Source organism: Vespa mandarinia, chromosome 18 (genome assembly GCF_050613455.1).
Source record: "Vespa mandarinia isolate Hongniang chromosome 18, ASM5061345v1, whole genome shotgun sequence".
Taxonomy (NCBI): Eukaryota; Metazoa; Arthropoda; class Insecta; order Hymenoptera; family Vespidae; genus Vespa; species Vespa mandarinia.
This window is the reverse complement of record NC_140827.1, coordinates 3,495,001-3,507,500: the sequence shown is the minus strand read 5'-3', so window position 1 is coordinate 3,507,500 and position 12,500 is coordinate 3,495,001. Positions and strand designations below refer to the sequence as shown.

Sequence of the window (12,500 nt, the reverse complement as noted above, 5' to 3'; positions counted from 1 at the left end):
TCGATCTAATCGTTTACGTACAATCAATAGAAATTATTCTTTTTTTTAAATGAGATTCATAAGAAAGCAAGAAAAGGAAGGAAAATATAATACAGATTGATTATCTATATCCATTTTATCTGGAAATCTTTTTCGATTAAACGAGAGACAATTATTATTCGATCTTGATTAATGACGTTGAAAGAATTTTCAATGCGACCAATCGGCCCCATCCCCCTCCCTTCGTCCATCCATCCCCTCCATAACATGACTTATCTATCTGTCTATCCTGTCATGCTTATCAGTCGGCAAAAAATATGTAAATTGATATTCCTCGACGCCGCATAAGCCGCTTATATCATACGTCCGATTGAATTCAGCTTGGCCAAATATGTCGGATATAGAGTACGAGATAGATAGAGAAAGAGAGACAGAGAGAGAGAGAGAGAGAGAGAGAGAGAGAGAGAGAGAAAGGGTGGGAGGGAGGAAGGGATTCAACTGTTTTCAGTATCGACATTTAATCTATCATTCTTTACATTGAGAGAATATATTTCACTTTCTTTCTCTTTCTCTCTCTCTCTTTTTTTTTTTTTTACTCTTTTGTTCCTCTAATGCTATTTTCTGGTGATTACTCGAATCAAACGTTGATCATTCTTTCGACTAAAAGCATGAAAATCAATGGATCGTATATCTAAAAAAAAAATATGTATGTATTTATATGTGTGTATGTGTGTGTGTGTACATATATACATATAAAATATCGATTAATTTCGATTAATATAATAACTGTCATAACTCGGATAAAATTGTAAAATGTTTTCTTGTTACACAAGTTCCACGCAAAATTTTATCGGAATATCATAAAAAAGAGAAAAGAAAAAAGGATAGATAGAAAAATGCATGTACCTATCGATATATCCTATATTGTCTTTTTCTTTTTTTTTTTTTTTTTTTTTTTTTCTTTTTTTTTTTTTTATTTACTTTTTCCTTAGAAAACATAAACCGAGCAGGGCTTAGGAAGCGGAGGGAAATTTCTACGCAATGAAAATTCCTAAAATATCGTTCGATACGCGAAATCGATAAATATCCAGCGAGCACGCGCGTAAAATTCTTTTGTCGGGCATGTGGAATCCTTAAAAAAATTCTTCCATCTTTCTGGTAAATATAAATCGATATATATATATATATATAAAAAAGGAGAGAGAGAGAGAGAGAGAGAAAATAACGACGAGAAAGCTCGATCTTTTTATAAATATTGCAAACCAACAGAAAGGAAAAAAAAGAAAATATGTCACGATTGTCCAAATGAAGGAATGCGAAATGAAGGGAGGAAAAAGAAAACTAAATGGAAGAAAAGTAAAAAAGAGAACATGATTGATGTTGTAAAAAAAAAAAAAAAGAAAACTTACTTATCTAAATATGTACAAGCGATGCGTAAGTATATATGCATATATATATATGTAAGGTATATACGTTTAACATTCAAAGTAAATCGAACGTAAAACATATAGCATAGAGAATTCATCGATAGATCGAAAATCCTTTGACGTCGACATAAAGGGATCTAACTGCAATTGGCGATGTTCGGTAACGTGGAAGAGAAGAAAGGGATATATATGGATATACCATACAACCATACATATATACATACATATAGTCAGAACAGATAGAAACGTATAGGAGGCAGTCACGATGATTTCCATTTCCTAATCGACTTTGAGCCTGAACCGATGATTGGATCGTGAGATCCGATCGGAAACAATTTGGTATGATCGGTCAGTGCATATAGACGGCAAACTATCTCGTTCACGACGGCAAACGAGAAACAAGCAGAATGAACATCCGAGCCATCAATATTCGTAAGAGATTCACTTCGTCCTTCGATGAAACGATAGAACACAACGTATTGGAGAGAGAGAGAAAGAGAAAAAGAGAGAGAGAGAGAGGAAAAGAGAATAATAAACATGGATAGACCATTCAACTATCTATCGGAATGACTAGGATAATAAACGAACGCTAGTTAATATTGCCAGCATATTAATTATTATCACGTTTGTTCCTTTTGTTCGAATTCTCTTTCTCTCTCTCCCTCTCTCTTTCTCTCTCTTTTGCCTATAACTATATATCTATATATCTATCTATCTATCTATCCATCTATCGCACGTCGATGCATTTCCACATTCGATGTACACATAAATTCAAGTTCCAAGCGATGACTGCATATTCTCTCTGCTGTTCGCCTCTCGGCAGTTCGATCGTTCTCGATTGACTTATAGGCAAGCAGGCAGGCAGCAGGCAGGCAGGCAGGCAGGCAGCAGGCAGACTTGGCATCACGATTATGGATGACAAGATTCACGACGATTGTTGTTTATCATTGATGGTTAACACTGTATCGTTTCGCTTCGAATATCACTATAACAATATATTGGAAATAATATAAAATTTAATAGGCAAAATATTATATATATATATATATATATATATATATATATATATATTACTCTCGTTGTTATTTGTTTATAATAAATCGTCTTGTTACGCTTTTTTAAAAATAATATGTGATAACGATATATTAGAATAAAAGAGAATGATAGAGAGCTAATAAAATTATATCCTATATGAACGCACGAGTAAAAATCTCGGATACGTAGTATTCGTCTAAAGACGTAACCAACGCTCTCGATGTCTCAACAAATACTGATCTCTTTCTTTCTCTCTACCTATCCCCGAACGTCCTTCGTAAGTAAATCGTCACGTATACGCACACGTCTTCCCCTTCCCTTTTTCTTCAATAAATCAATAAAATTTCTCACTGTGTTTATACGTTCATTGTTAACGCGCAATACAGAACGACCTTGTTTATCATTATCCATCTCGTCCCCAACAGAGGACAAAGAACTGTAGAGTCAATGTAAAACAGAGAGAGAGAGAGAGAGAGAGAGAGAGAGAGAAAGAAAGAGAGAGAGAGAGAAAGAGAGAGAGAGAGAAAAGAGATAAACAATGATAACCTTTTTTTCGTCTCTCTCTCGTACGTACACATAAAGAAAATATATATACGTAGTATCTATTAATCGTTGACAACACTGTAATGACTCATTTAGAAATAGCAAGGTAGAGATAGAGAGAGGGAGAGATATTAACGAAATAAAAATATAAACGTATTGTGTCTGTACTAATTGACAACACTACGATGACTCATTGAGAAACAGATAGAAATGAAGAGAGAAAGAGAGATACAGATAGAGGAAGAAGGAGAAGAAGAGTAATCGAATAAAAATAAAATCAACGTTGTTATACATCAGTCTAACAGTTATTCGAGACATCAGTGCTCATTAACACGACGATAAAAGTTGTATCACTCGGTGTGAATTCGGTTGTTGTTTCATTGAGTGACGCCAAAACGAGGAGGAGAAAAACCAATTAAAGCTGTGTCGCAACACGGTTGTTCGACGATCATCTTTCACGAGCGTACATTTGAACATCGATATGTCCCTCTCTCTCTCTCTCTCTCTCTCTCTCCTTCTCTATCTATCTGTCTATCTATCTATCTATCTATATATCTATATATCTTTCTATCTCTTTTCGTCGATCGAACAAACAATGAACGTGAAAGAGAGAAAGAGAGACAGAGAAGAACGTATAGCGAACGGAATATCATTCGTTTTCCGTTATTTATTCATCGAATCGAATCGTCTCACGCATTCCTCAACACGCCGAGAATAGTCGAGATAGGATCGACAAAATTCGATGACCCGTTCTATATCGTAGTACTATGGATACAGATATATACACATGCACGTATGCTGTACACACAGGTACACAAACATATATATATATATATTTATATATATATATATATATATATATATATATATATATATTCGTAACCGTGAGAGGAGCGAGTTTTCGCGTGAGAATGTCGACCGGTGCGCGTCGAAAGCTCGTTGCTTTCGTTCCAACGAACAGAAATGCACGCGCGTGCTGTACTGTCTCTTCCTCCAACACGTATCTATATAGATAGAGTACGTATCATACATATATCTACATCCATGTAAAACGATATAGAGAAAGAGAAAGAGAGAGTGAGAGAGAGGGAAACGAAGAGGTACGTTGTTATCGAGCACGGTACTGTAGTTACATCTGGATGAAAATTAATCGGCTTATCTCATTGGATGCCTCGAACTACAATCTCACGTCTATCTGCTTTTCTGTAGTTTATCACAGTGTGTTTTTCGTTTATTATCGAAACGTGCCTCCTCCTTCTCCTCCTTCTTTTACTTTTGTCGTTTCGTTTCAATGAAAGATCATTTAGAAATCAAATGAAAAATGAAAAGTGAATAATTTGTACGTTTTATGAAACGATATGTTATAAATTATATGCCAATGATTTTCCTATGAAAATGAACATAATTTTAATTTGATTATTTTCCTCAAAATTTAACTGCGCTATATATATATATATATATATTTATATACATATAAAATGTTTGAATAATTGATAATAATTTCTACGTCTTTAATGTAATATATTATTATACATACATGTGAGTATATATGTTTATGTATATTAATATGAAAGAAGAAAAAGGAAATTTGTAAAATACTAGTGAAAAGGATTGTTGAAAAAGTGTAGTTGATGGGAGGTAATTATTTCTGAATTAAATAGCTCGTAAAAGATTAAAGCTTGGCCAATAATAATTTTCAAGGGCTATTTATCTATATCTACGTGTGTATTTTCTTTGTTGCGATATTTCCGTCTCAGCGAGTTCTAAAATGCACGACATCGATAATCGTGAAAATCTTGGAAGAAAATTTCATCGCGACGTTCTCGAGATATCATATCGATGATAAGAAATTCTTTCGTTGCCATTGAAAACTTCTTTTTCCTTGGGCAATTAATTTAATTCAATCGGACGAATCAAATCAATGGATATTTTTATTGCGATGAATGATTGATTAAAAAAAAGGAAGAAGAAAAAAAAAACAGAGAAAAAAAATATCATTGAAATATTTCCATAGGATTGATAATTATTGAAATTAAATAGGATATTATGTAATTCATAAATCTGGAATCGATTTAATACGATGAATAAAAAAAAAAAAAAAAAAGAAAACAAGGAAAGAAAAAAAGAAAAAAGAAAATGAAGAGAGAAAAAATAATTTCCATATGATTATCAAGAGGAAATTGAGAGAATTCTATAGGATAGATGGTATAAAATTAATTAAATCGATTCGATTCGTAAAAGAGAACACTCGAATCGAATATCACGCGAGGGGAATTATGTAAGTACCCCCGTTATTACAGTTGAGTGGTGGTGCGAGAGAAAGTGGGGAAATTAATACGATAAATCAAAGTAAGAAAGGAAAGAAGAGATGGACCGGTGGAAGAGAAAAGGAGGAGAGAAAAGACAAAGGGTTAAGAGCTATGATAGCGAAAGGAGCCACACTCTAGTAGAGGATACCATTGGGGAGTCTACCCATCTGTTTGTAGTAAAAGATAATGAAACCAATTAAATCCGAGATGGAGAATACGCTTATTGTTGTTTCTACGTGTACCGTCATTACGTTTTCTACCTATTGTATATTTATTTTTTAATTTCAATAGAAGAACACACGAGAGAGAAAGAAAGAAGTAGAGAAAATTGTAAGGAACGCAAGATTCGTACGATAGAATTATCTATTTTTTTTTTTTTTTTTTTTTTTAAATTTCTTTTTTATAATATAGAAAGAGAGGGAGAATAAGAAAGAGAGAATAAGGCAGATATATATATAGAAAAGATCGAACAACATGATTATATCATGTTCTATCATCCGTTCTATCATCGTTTCTTCGGGTTGATTCCTCCTTTGTTCTTAATTAACTCTTTTAATTTCCGATTCACCGTTTATCTTAATTCCTTCGTTCTTATTCCTTTGACTAGATCTCTTCGTAGAGTTCGTTAACGAATTGTTATCTTTAGTCTTTATCAAAGCACACACACTCTCTCTCTCTCTCTCTCTCTCTCTCTCTCTCTCTCTTTTTCTTTTTACACGCATAGATATATATATATACATGCACACATAAATGTGTATGTATTTATATAAGTAGATATAATATATATATATATATATATATATATATATGTACCCTTATTGTTAAAATCTTTATATTTCATTTCCATTAAATATTACTTTCATTTCTATACAATATATATGTATATAGGTTTGCCCTTAAATGTCTTATATACGGAAATAGATAGATCCACTTTAAGGTCTGACATAGAACGACACAATTCCACTTAACATGGGGCTACAAACTAGGAATGAGTTTGTTTTGTCAGGATGCGAGTGACGTCGTGTAGCTAACGCGTTTCCCTGGCTATACCTTGTACATCTAACTTGTCGTTTCTATAGAAAGATTGTTCACCGAGTGATAACGCCGTCGCGAACATACAAACTTTACCCATCCTCCACCTTTAACTCGACCTCCACCTCTTTTCTCATCCCCACTCCCTCCTCCTCACTCCATCCCATCCCTGGTTTTAATTATATTTAACCCCCGATGGCTATTATGACAATGTCTCTTCTATCTATTCGCAAGATAAAATGACGAGTTTAAAAGACATCTTAGAGATTTTTCTGTTCTGTATTTTTGCTTCTTTTTTTTTTTTTTTTTTTTTTTTTTTGAGGATTTTCTCTAACTTTATTTAATATGATATAATGAGTGAGATGAAACAATGTTTTATTATTATTAGAGTCAATTTCACAAATCGCTTATCAATATTTCTTAGACGTTTTATTTGAATGTCGCTATTTTTTTTTTTTTTTTTTTTTTTTTTTTTTTAATAAAATAGTGAAAATAATCTTTTGTAATGTAAGGATACGTAACATAGAATAAATGATGGTTATTATTTTATGAAAAAAATTTCTGATTTTTCGTCTGTCTTCTTTCTCTCTCTCTCTCTCTCTCTCTCTCTCTCTCTCTCTCTCTCTCTTTCTCTTTCTCTATTTATCTCTCTATCATGCACTTTAATCAGAGAATACAGAAGCTAGCAAGATTTGTCCTATGGAAAGCTTCATCTCTCTTCCACAGTATCTCTAACGAAGCACATGTAATAGAGAACTTTGTTATGGATACTAATGGATATAATGGATATCTAATAATCCACCTTTCCTATGTTTCTAATTACACGTTAGAATACACGAATTAGAAGATGTACAATTATGTGAATACATGTTCGAAATGATTTCTTTTTTATGCGAATCTGATGGATGAAGTGAGCGAGGAAAAAAAAGACGTAAAAAGAAGAAAAAAAAAGAATACAAATAATAATAAAAAAAAAAAAAAAAAATATATATATATATATATATATAAGACGAATACAAAATTGTACGAGTACTCGTCATGCTTAAAAAAAAAAAAAACAACAGTCTCTCTCTCTCTCTCTCTTTCTCTCTTACAACGACGATCGACGAGGAAATGGTGGAGAAGGCAAGCGGTATACCGTAGCAGCACAAACTCTGCGGTCAAAAGTAATTCCAGTTGATGGAAAAAAACGCGTCCGTGCCTTACTCGATGGCAACGAATTAAATGGCGTATTCCGTGCATACCCGACTACAGATTGGAAAATTCGCGATGCTCGACGCGCGCTGTACATTTTTCAGCTGGTGTCAAATACACTGTCGGCGTAGGTAAAACATAAAAAAAAAAAAGAAAAAAAGAAAGAAAAAAGAAGAAGAAAAAAAAGAAAAAAGAAAAAAGAGATAGATAGATAGATAGATAGATAGATGAATGGATGGATAGATGGATGGATGGTTGGATGGATGGGACGGATGGGGGGAGAGAAGAGATATACACAGATAGAGAGATATATAGTGGAAAAAGCTAGGGATAAATCGAATTTTGCATCGGCTACAAAATGATTCGTCCAACGAAATATCGCGTTTACCGTGCTTTCGAAACTTTAGCAAAATTCAACGCTCATCCCTCTCTCCATCCTTCAAAAAAAAAAAAAAAAAAAAAAAAAATCCATACCTCTTGCAATTGTTTCAACTTCATTTTTATATTTAGTTATGTATAGTTGTTTTCTTTCTCTCTCTCTCTCTCTCTCTCTCTCTCTCTCTCTCTCTCTCTCTCTCTCTCTCTCTCTCTACCTCTCTTTCTCTGTGTCCGTATAATATTTTCTTTCAAAGTAGATTGAAAAAAAGGAAAAAATAAAAAAAAAAGAAAAAAGATAAAACAATCTTGCACCGTATATAAATTTTTTTTTTCGAAAATAATTCATTGTTTCTTGCGGTTAACGAGACTACAAAGAGAAATTTTCTCTCTCGTTGCTTTTTCTAAAAGCTAGGTAGGTAAAGTTATGTATCACAAAATCCTGTAAATAGGAAATTCGTAAAGTGTGCATTGGCCGTGAAACGATAACAGAACGTTGGGTGAGAATACTTGAAACATCGGTTAGACGAAATATGAAGCGCATAAGAGCAAGAGAGAACAAGAAAGAGAGAGAGAGAGAGAGAGAGAGAGTGAGAGACGTTAAAAAAAAAAAAAAAAAAAAAAAGCAAGAAAAATAAAGAAAAAAAATGACGAAACACGTGCGGTGTGTTAAATCGAGAATATTCGTGCGGATAAACTAAATCGAACTCTCGTAATTCTTTTTCATTCGTGGGAAAAAAAAAAAAATAGAAAAAATAGAAAAAGAAAATAAATGATTTATATCCGGGAAATATATATATATATATATATATTCTTTCGCTTATTCAATCATAGTGGATGTAATAGAAAAAAAAAAAAAAAGAAAAAAAAAAGAAAAAAAAAAGGAAAGAGTAATTAAGTAAATTTATTTTTCCCATTTCTTTTCATTCTCTTCTTTTCCTTTCCTATTTTTTCCTTTTTCATTTTTTTTTCATCGTTTGTCTATTTCTTTTTCTTTTTTTTTCTTTTCCTCTTTATTTATTTATTCTTCGTTCATTTTAATTGTTTCTTTTTGATTTTTGTTTCTTTTTCCTTTTCCTTTTTTTTTTTTTCTTTTTTTTTCTCCTACAACGCAATCAATCGCGAAAAAGCAAAGCCATTTGTCTCGTCATTATTGTATACGTGCAAATGCAAACGCAGTTAAGCTTTTCCTGTCTCGTTATCTTCGGAGCCTTAATTAAATTCCAAGCTACCGAAAGCGATGGGTATCTCGTGAATCTGCGTTCGTTCGACTGGGTATACTTTGTGTCGTACGAGAAAAAAAATTCTCTCTATATAGATAGTAACGATTTCACTAGGAATTCGAAACGCTTCGTGAGAGTTATACGTGGCAATGCACACGTACAATTTCGTGTAGATAGTTGTGTAGTATATATTGTGTGTGTTTATATATATATATATATATATATATATATATATATACACACGTATATGTATATGTACATATACGTGTCATAGGAGAAAGCTCCGATTTTCAAATAACTCGGTGCAACGATTCTTTTTTTTTTTTTTTGCTTTTCCTTTTTTTTGTCATTCTTTTTTACACTCTTTTTTTTATTTATTTATTTATTTTTTTTTAATTTTTTTTTTTTTTTTTTTTTTCGTTACACGTACATTCATACGAAAGAACTCATTTGTTTCGTACGAACAAACGGATGGTGGGGGGGGATGGGAGAGTGAACAACTTGTGCATTTGTTTGAAAGCTCTTTACGATCACTGCGCAACTTTGCTAACGCAAGCGCAAGAACCTATCTCGTGTTCCTCAATATATCGAACCATTACCTCTCTACATTTCTTTAGCTTTCTCATGAACGCAAAAATAGGAAAGATTTTCAAGGAGGTACGTCATTAATAGAAAATCTGCTCGATCATTTCCTTCGGACATTTCATTCAACTTTACTATTCGGCCTTCTATACGGTTTTAAGCTCTTGAATTTTTATTTCTTTTTTTTATAATCTCTCTACCTTTCCTTTCTTCTTCTTTTTCATTTTCTTTTTCTTTTTTCATTTCATTCATTCGTTCGTTCATTCATTCATTCATACATTCATTCATTCATTCATACATTCATTCATTCATACATTCATTCATTCATACATTCATTCATTCATTCATTTCTCGGAAATACTTCAAGTTTTAATGAAACTATTAAAAGATTTGTCCAATTAATAATTACATTTTGGTAAATAAATGCATTCGTTCGAGGTTATTTTACGAGAGAATCTTTTAAAAGGGAAGACACGGCAGATGGAATTTGTCAAGACGTAAATCTCAAAGGAAATATGTATTTAGAAAATGAAAAATAAATCCTTATCGAGAAAGTTTAGATTCGTTTTCCCACTTATATGTGTATAGAAATCAGATGGCTGGGAAAAGTCTTCTTGTTAAATAAATTGCAACATTTCGATATACCATTTTCCATGCTTTTCACATTTCAGAAGGGAAGAAAAGATTCCAATGATGGCCTCTGAAGTGTGCATGCACCTTTCATGCACCACTTGCAGATGTTGCTAGAAGGGCTTTACGTACTTACTCATGAATATACATACATACAAATATATATATATATATATATATATGTGTGTGTGTGTGTGTGTGTGTGCGTGTATACATACATACTTGCACGTATATCTGTATGCCTCGTTATGTAGAGCTACAAATATCTTCTTTAGACGTATACGGACGAGTAAGCGAAGATGCCTCGAAGGTTTAAAGGCCTCAGGCTAAACAGAGTGGATTACACTTAAAGATGAAAGATCTATTCGACCTATATACATGTGTACGTATGCATGTATATACGTGCGTATATATATATATATATAATATGTCCGGCGTAAAGATATAAAAGCAACCCTTTGGATAGAGGGATTTATAGGTTTTCTCCTTCAAATTACGATTTAAACCAATGGAATGACGTACGATCTTTTGCACTATCCCGATCAAAAATGAAAGAGAAGATCAAAGCTAAGTGAAAATGAGTGGTTATTAAGAATGACGAATGGATTCCGAGATTATTGATGTCGATTCACTCATTTTGAAATAGTAAGAAATGTTCGTGCTGTCAATAAATTTCATTTCTATCTTTCTCTCCCTATCTATCTCTCTCTTCGTCTTTTGGCATCGCTGTTAGTCGTTTCAAACCGGAAACAAAGTTTAAACCATATTCAAGGAGAACGTCGGTAGAGTTTTGGGATGACATCGAGTAAATTCGGTCTGGCTGAAACTTGTTCTAGCTACTATCTCGATACATTCTGCCAGGATCACGGTTCGATCCGTCCCATGAGACACGTTTGTGTGTTGGTAGCGTGAAAAAGGTTCGAGGCTGAAGTTTTAGTACATTGGTAAGGGATGAAGTGGAGAAGAGGTTTTGAAAGAAATAAGAGAAGATGGGGTGGGTGGTGGTTACCCATCTACTACCACTACCATCACAGTCACTACCATTACCAACACTACCATATAACTACTACTATCGCTAACACTACCACCTACAAGTGGTTTGACAAGAGGCACGAATAAAGGTTCGACTTGGTTCTACTAGTAAAAGACGAAAACGAAATCTTCTCTGAATATGCGTCTATCTATCTATATCCAATGTATTCGTATTATCCAACCACCGCGTTTGGCGACACTTCCGGCAAGTTTCAACTATCGATCGGTAGAGCCCTGGGTTTACTTAGAAAACCCTGTTACTTTGGCTTTCGCCACTTTCCATTAAAATCTTTCACGAACTTTCTATCGAACTCAATGCTAACTAGACACACGAGCGAGCGAGCAAGCGAACGAACGAGAGCGAATTAAAATTTTGAATTTACTTGCGGATAAAGTATGTTAAACGAAGACAGAGAGAGAGAGAGAGAGAGAGAGAGAGAGAGAGAGAGAGAAAGAGAGAGAGAGAAAGACGGATACAAAGATAGAAATAGAGATGTCAATTGGAACTCTGAGAAATCTGAGAACTTAGTTATGCAAGTATTTCATGCTCTTTTAATATATAACGATTTGATTAAAAAAAAAAAAAAAAAATTCAATGAGAATATCCGTTGAATAATTTAGAAATACTTTCTCTGATCTTTCTTTTTTTCTTTTTTTGTTTTTTTCTTTTTTTTGTTTCTTTTATTTCAACGATTTAAAAATTTTTAATAATAATAAGCTTTATATTATATCTCGCGGATAATCACTCGACTCTATGTCGAATCTCTTAAAGTCTCGTTTATCCTTAAAACAAAAAGAGGTAAATAATCATGAATGAAAAAGTAACAATTAATTAAGATATTTACGTGTTATTCTCATTACTGTCATCGTCAAAGAATTTCTTTCATTCTCAACGTTCGTACCCAACGTTTATTGTCCCCGGGCAATCTCCGGAGATTCAGGAAATAAAATCCCTGAGATGATCCAGAACAGAGTCGTAACTAGGTACAAAGGGTACCCAGGTCATTGGATTTACGAGTGGATATTATGCAGATGATATCTGCATTAAATGCAGCTATGTTTGCTCTTTCTCTCTCTCTCTTTTTCATTGATTCTGCGTTGAACTAGATAAAAAGAAAGAAAGAAAGAAAGAAAACGTA

The 12,500-nt window shown here is 33.2% G+C and overlaps 1 protein-coding gene and 1 long non-coding RNA gene across 4 annotated transcripts in view; one reads left to right on the top strand and one right to left on the bottom strand.

Annotated features, from left to right (window-relative positions):
• Positions 1-3,757, bottom strand: part of LOC118445203 (uncharacterized) — a 5,791-nt gene extending 2,034 nt beyond the window's left edge. The window contains exons 1-2 of one of the 2 annotated variants that reach the window (XR_014983212.1): positions 2,608-3,749; positions 1-2,391 (exon numbers count right to left, since the gene is read on the bottom strand). The exon at positions 1-2,391 is cut by the window's left edge and continues 1,583 nt beyond it. This is a non-coding gene — a long non-coding RNA (uncharacterized LOC118445203). Of the gene's footprint in view, positions 2,392-2,607 lie in introns of both variants that reach the window. The other variant, XR_004839183.2, reaches the window with a different exon arrangement.
• Positions 1-12,500, top strand: part of LOC118445202 (uncharacterized) — a 177,147-nt gene that overhangs the window by 149,741 nt on the left and 14,906 nt on the right. The gene's annotated exons all lie outside the window — the stretch shown is intronic.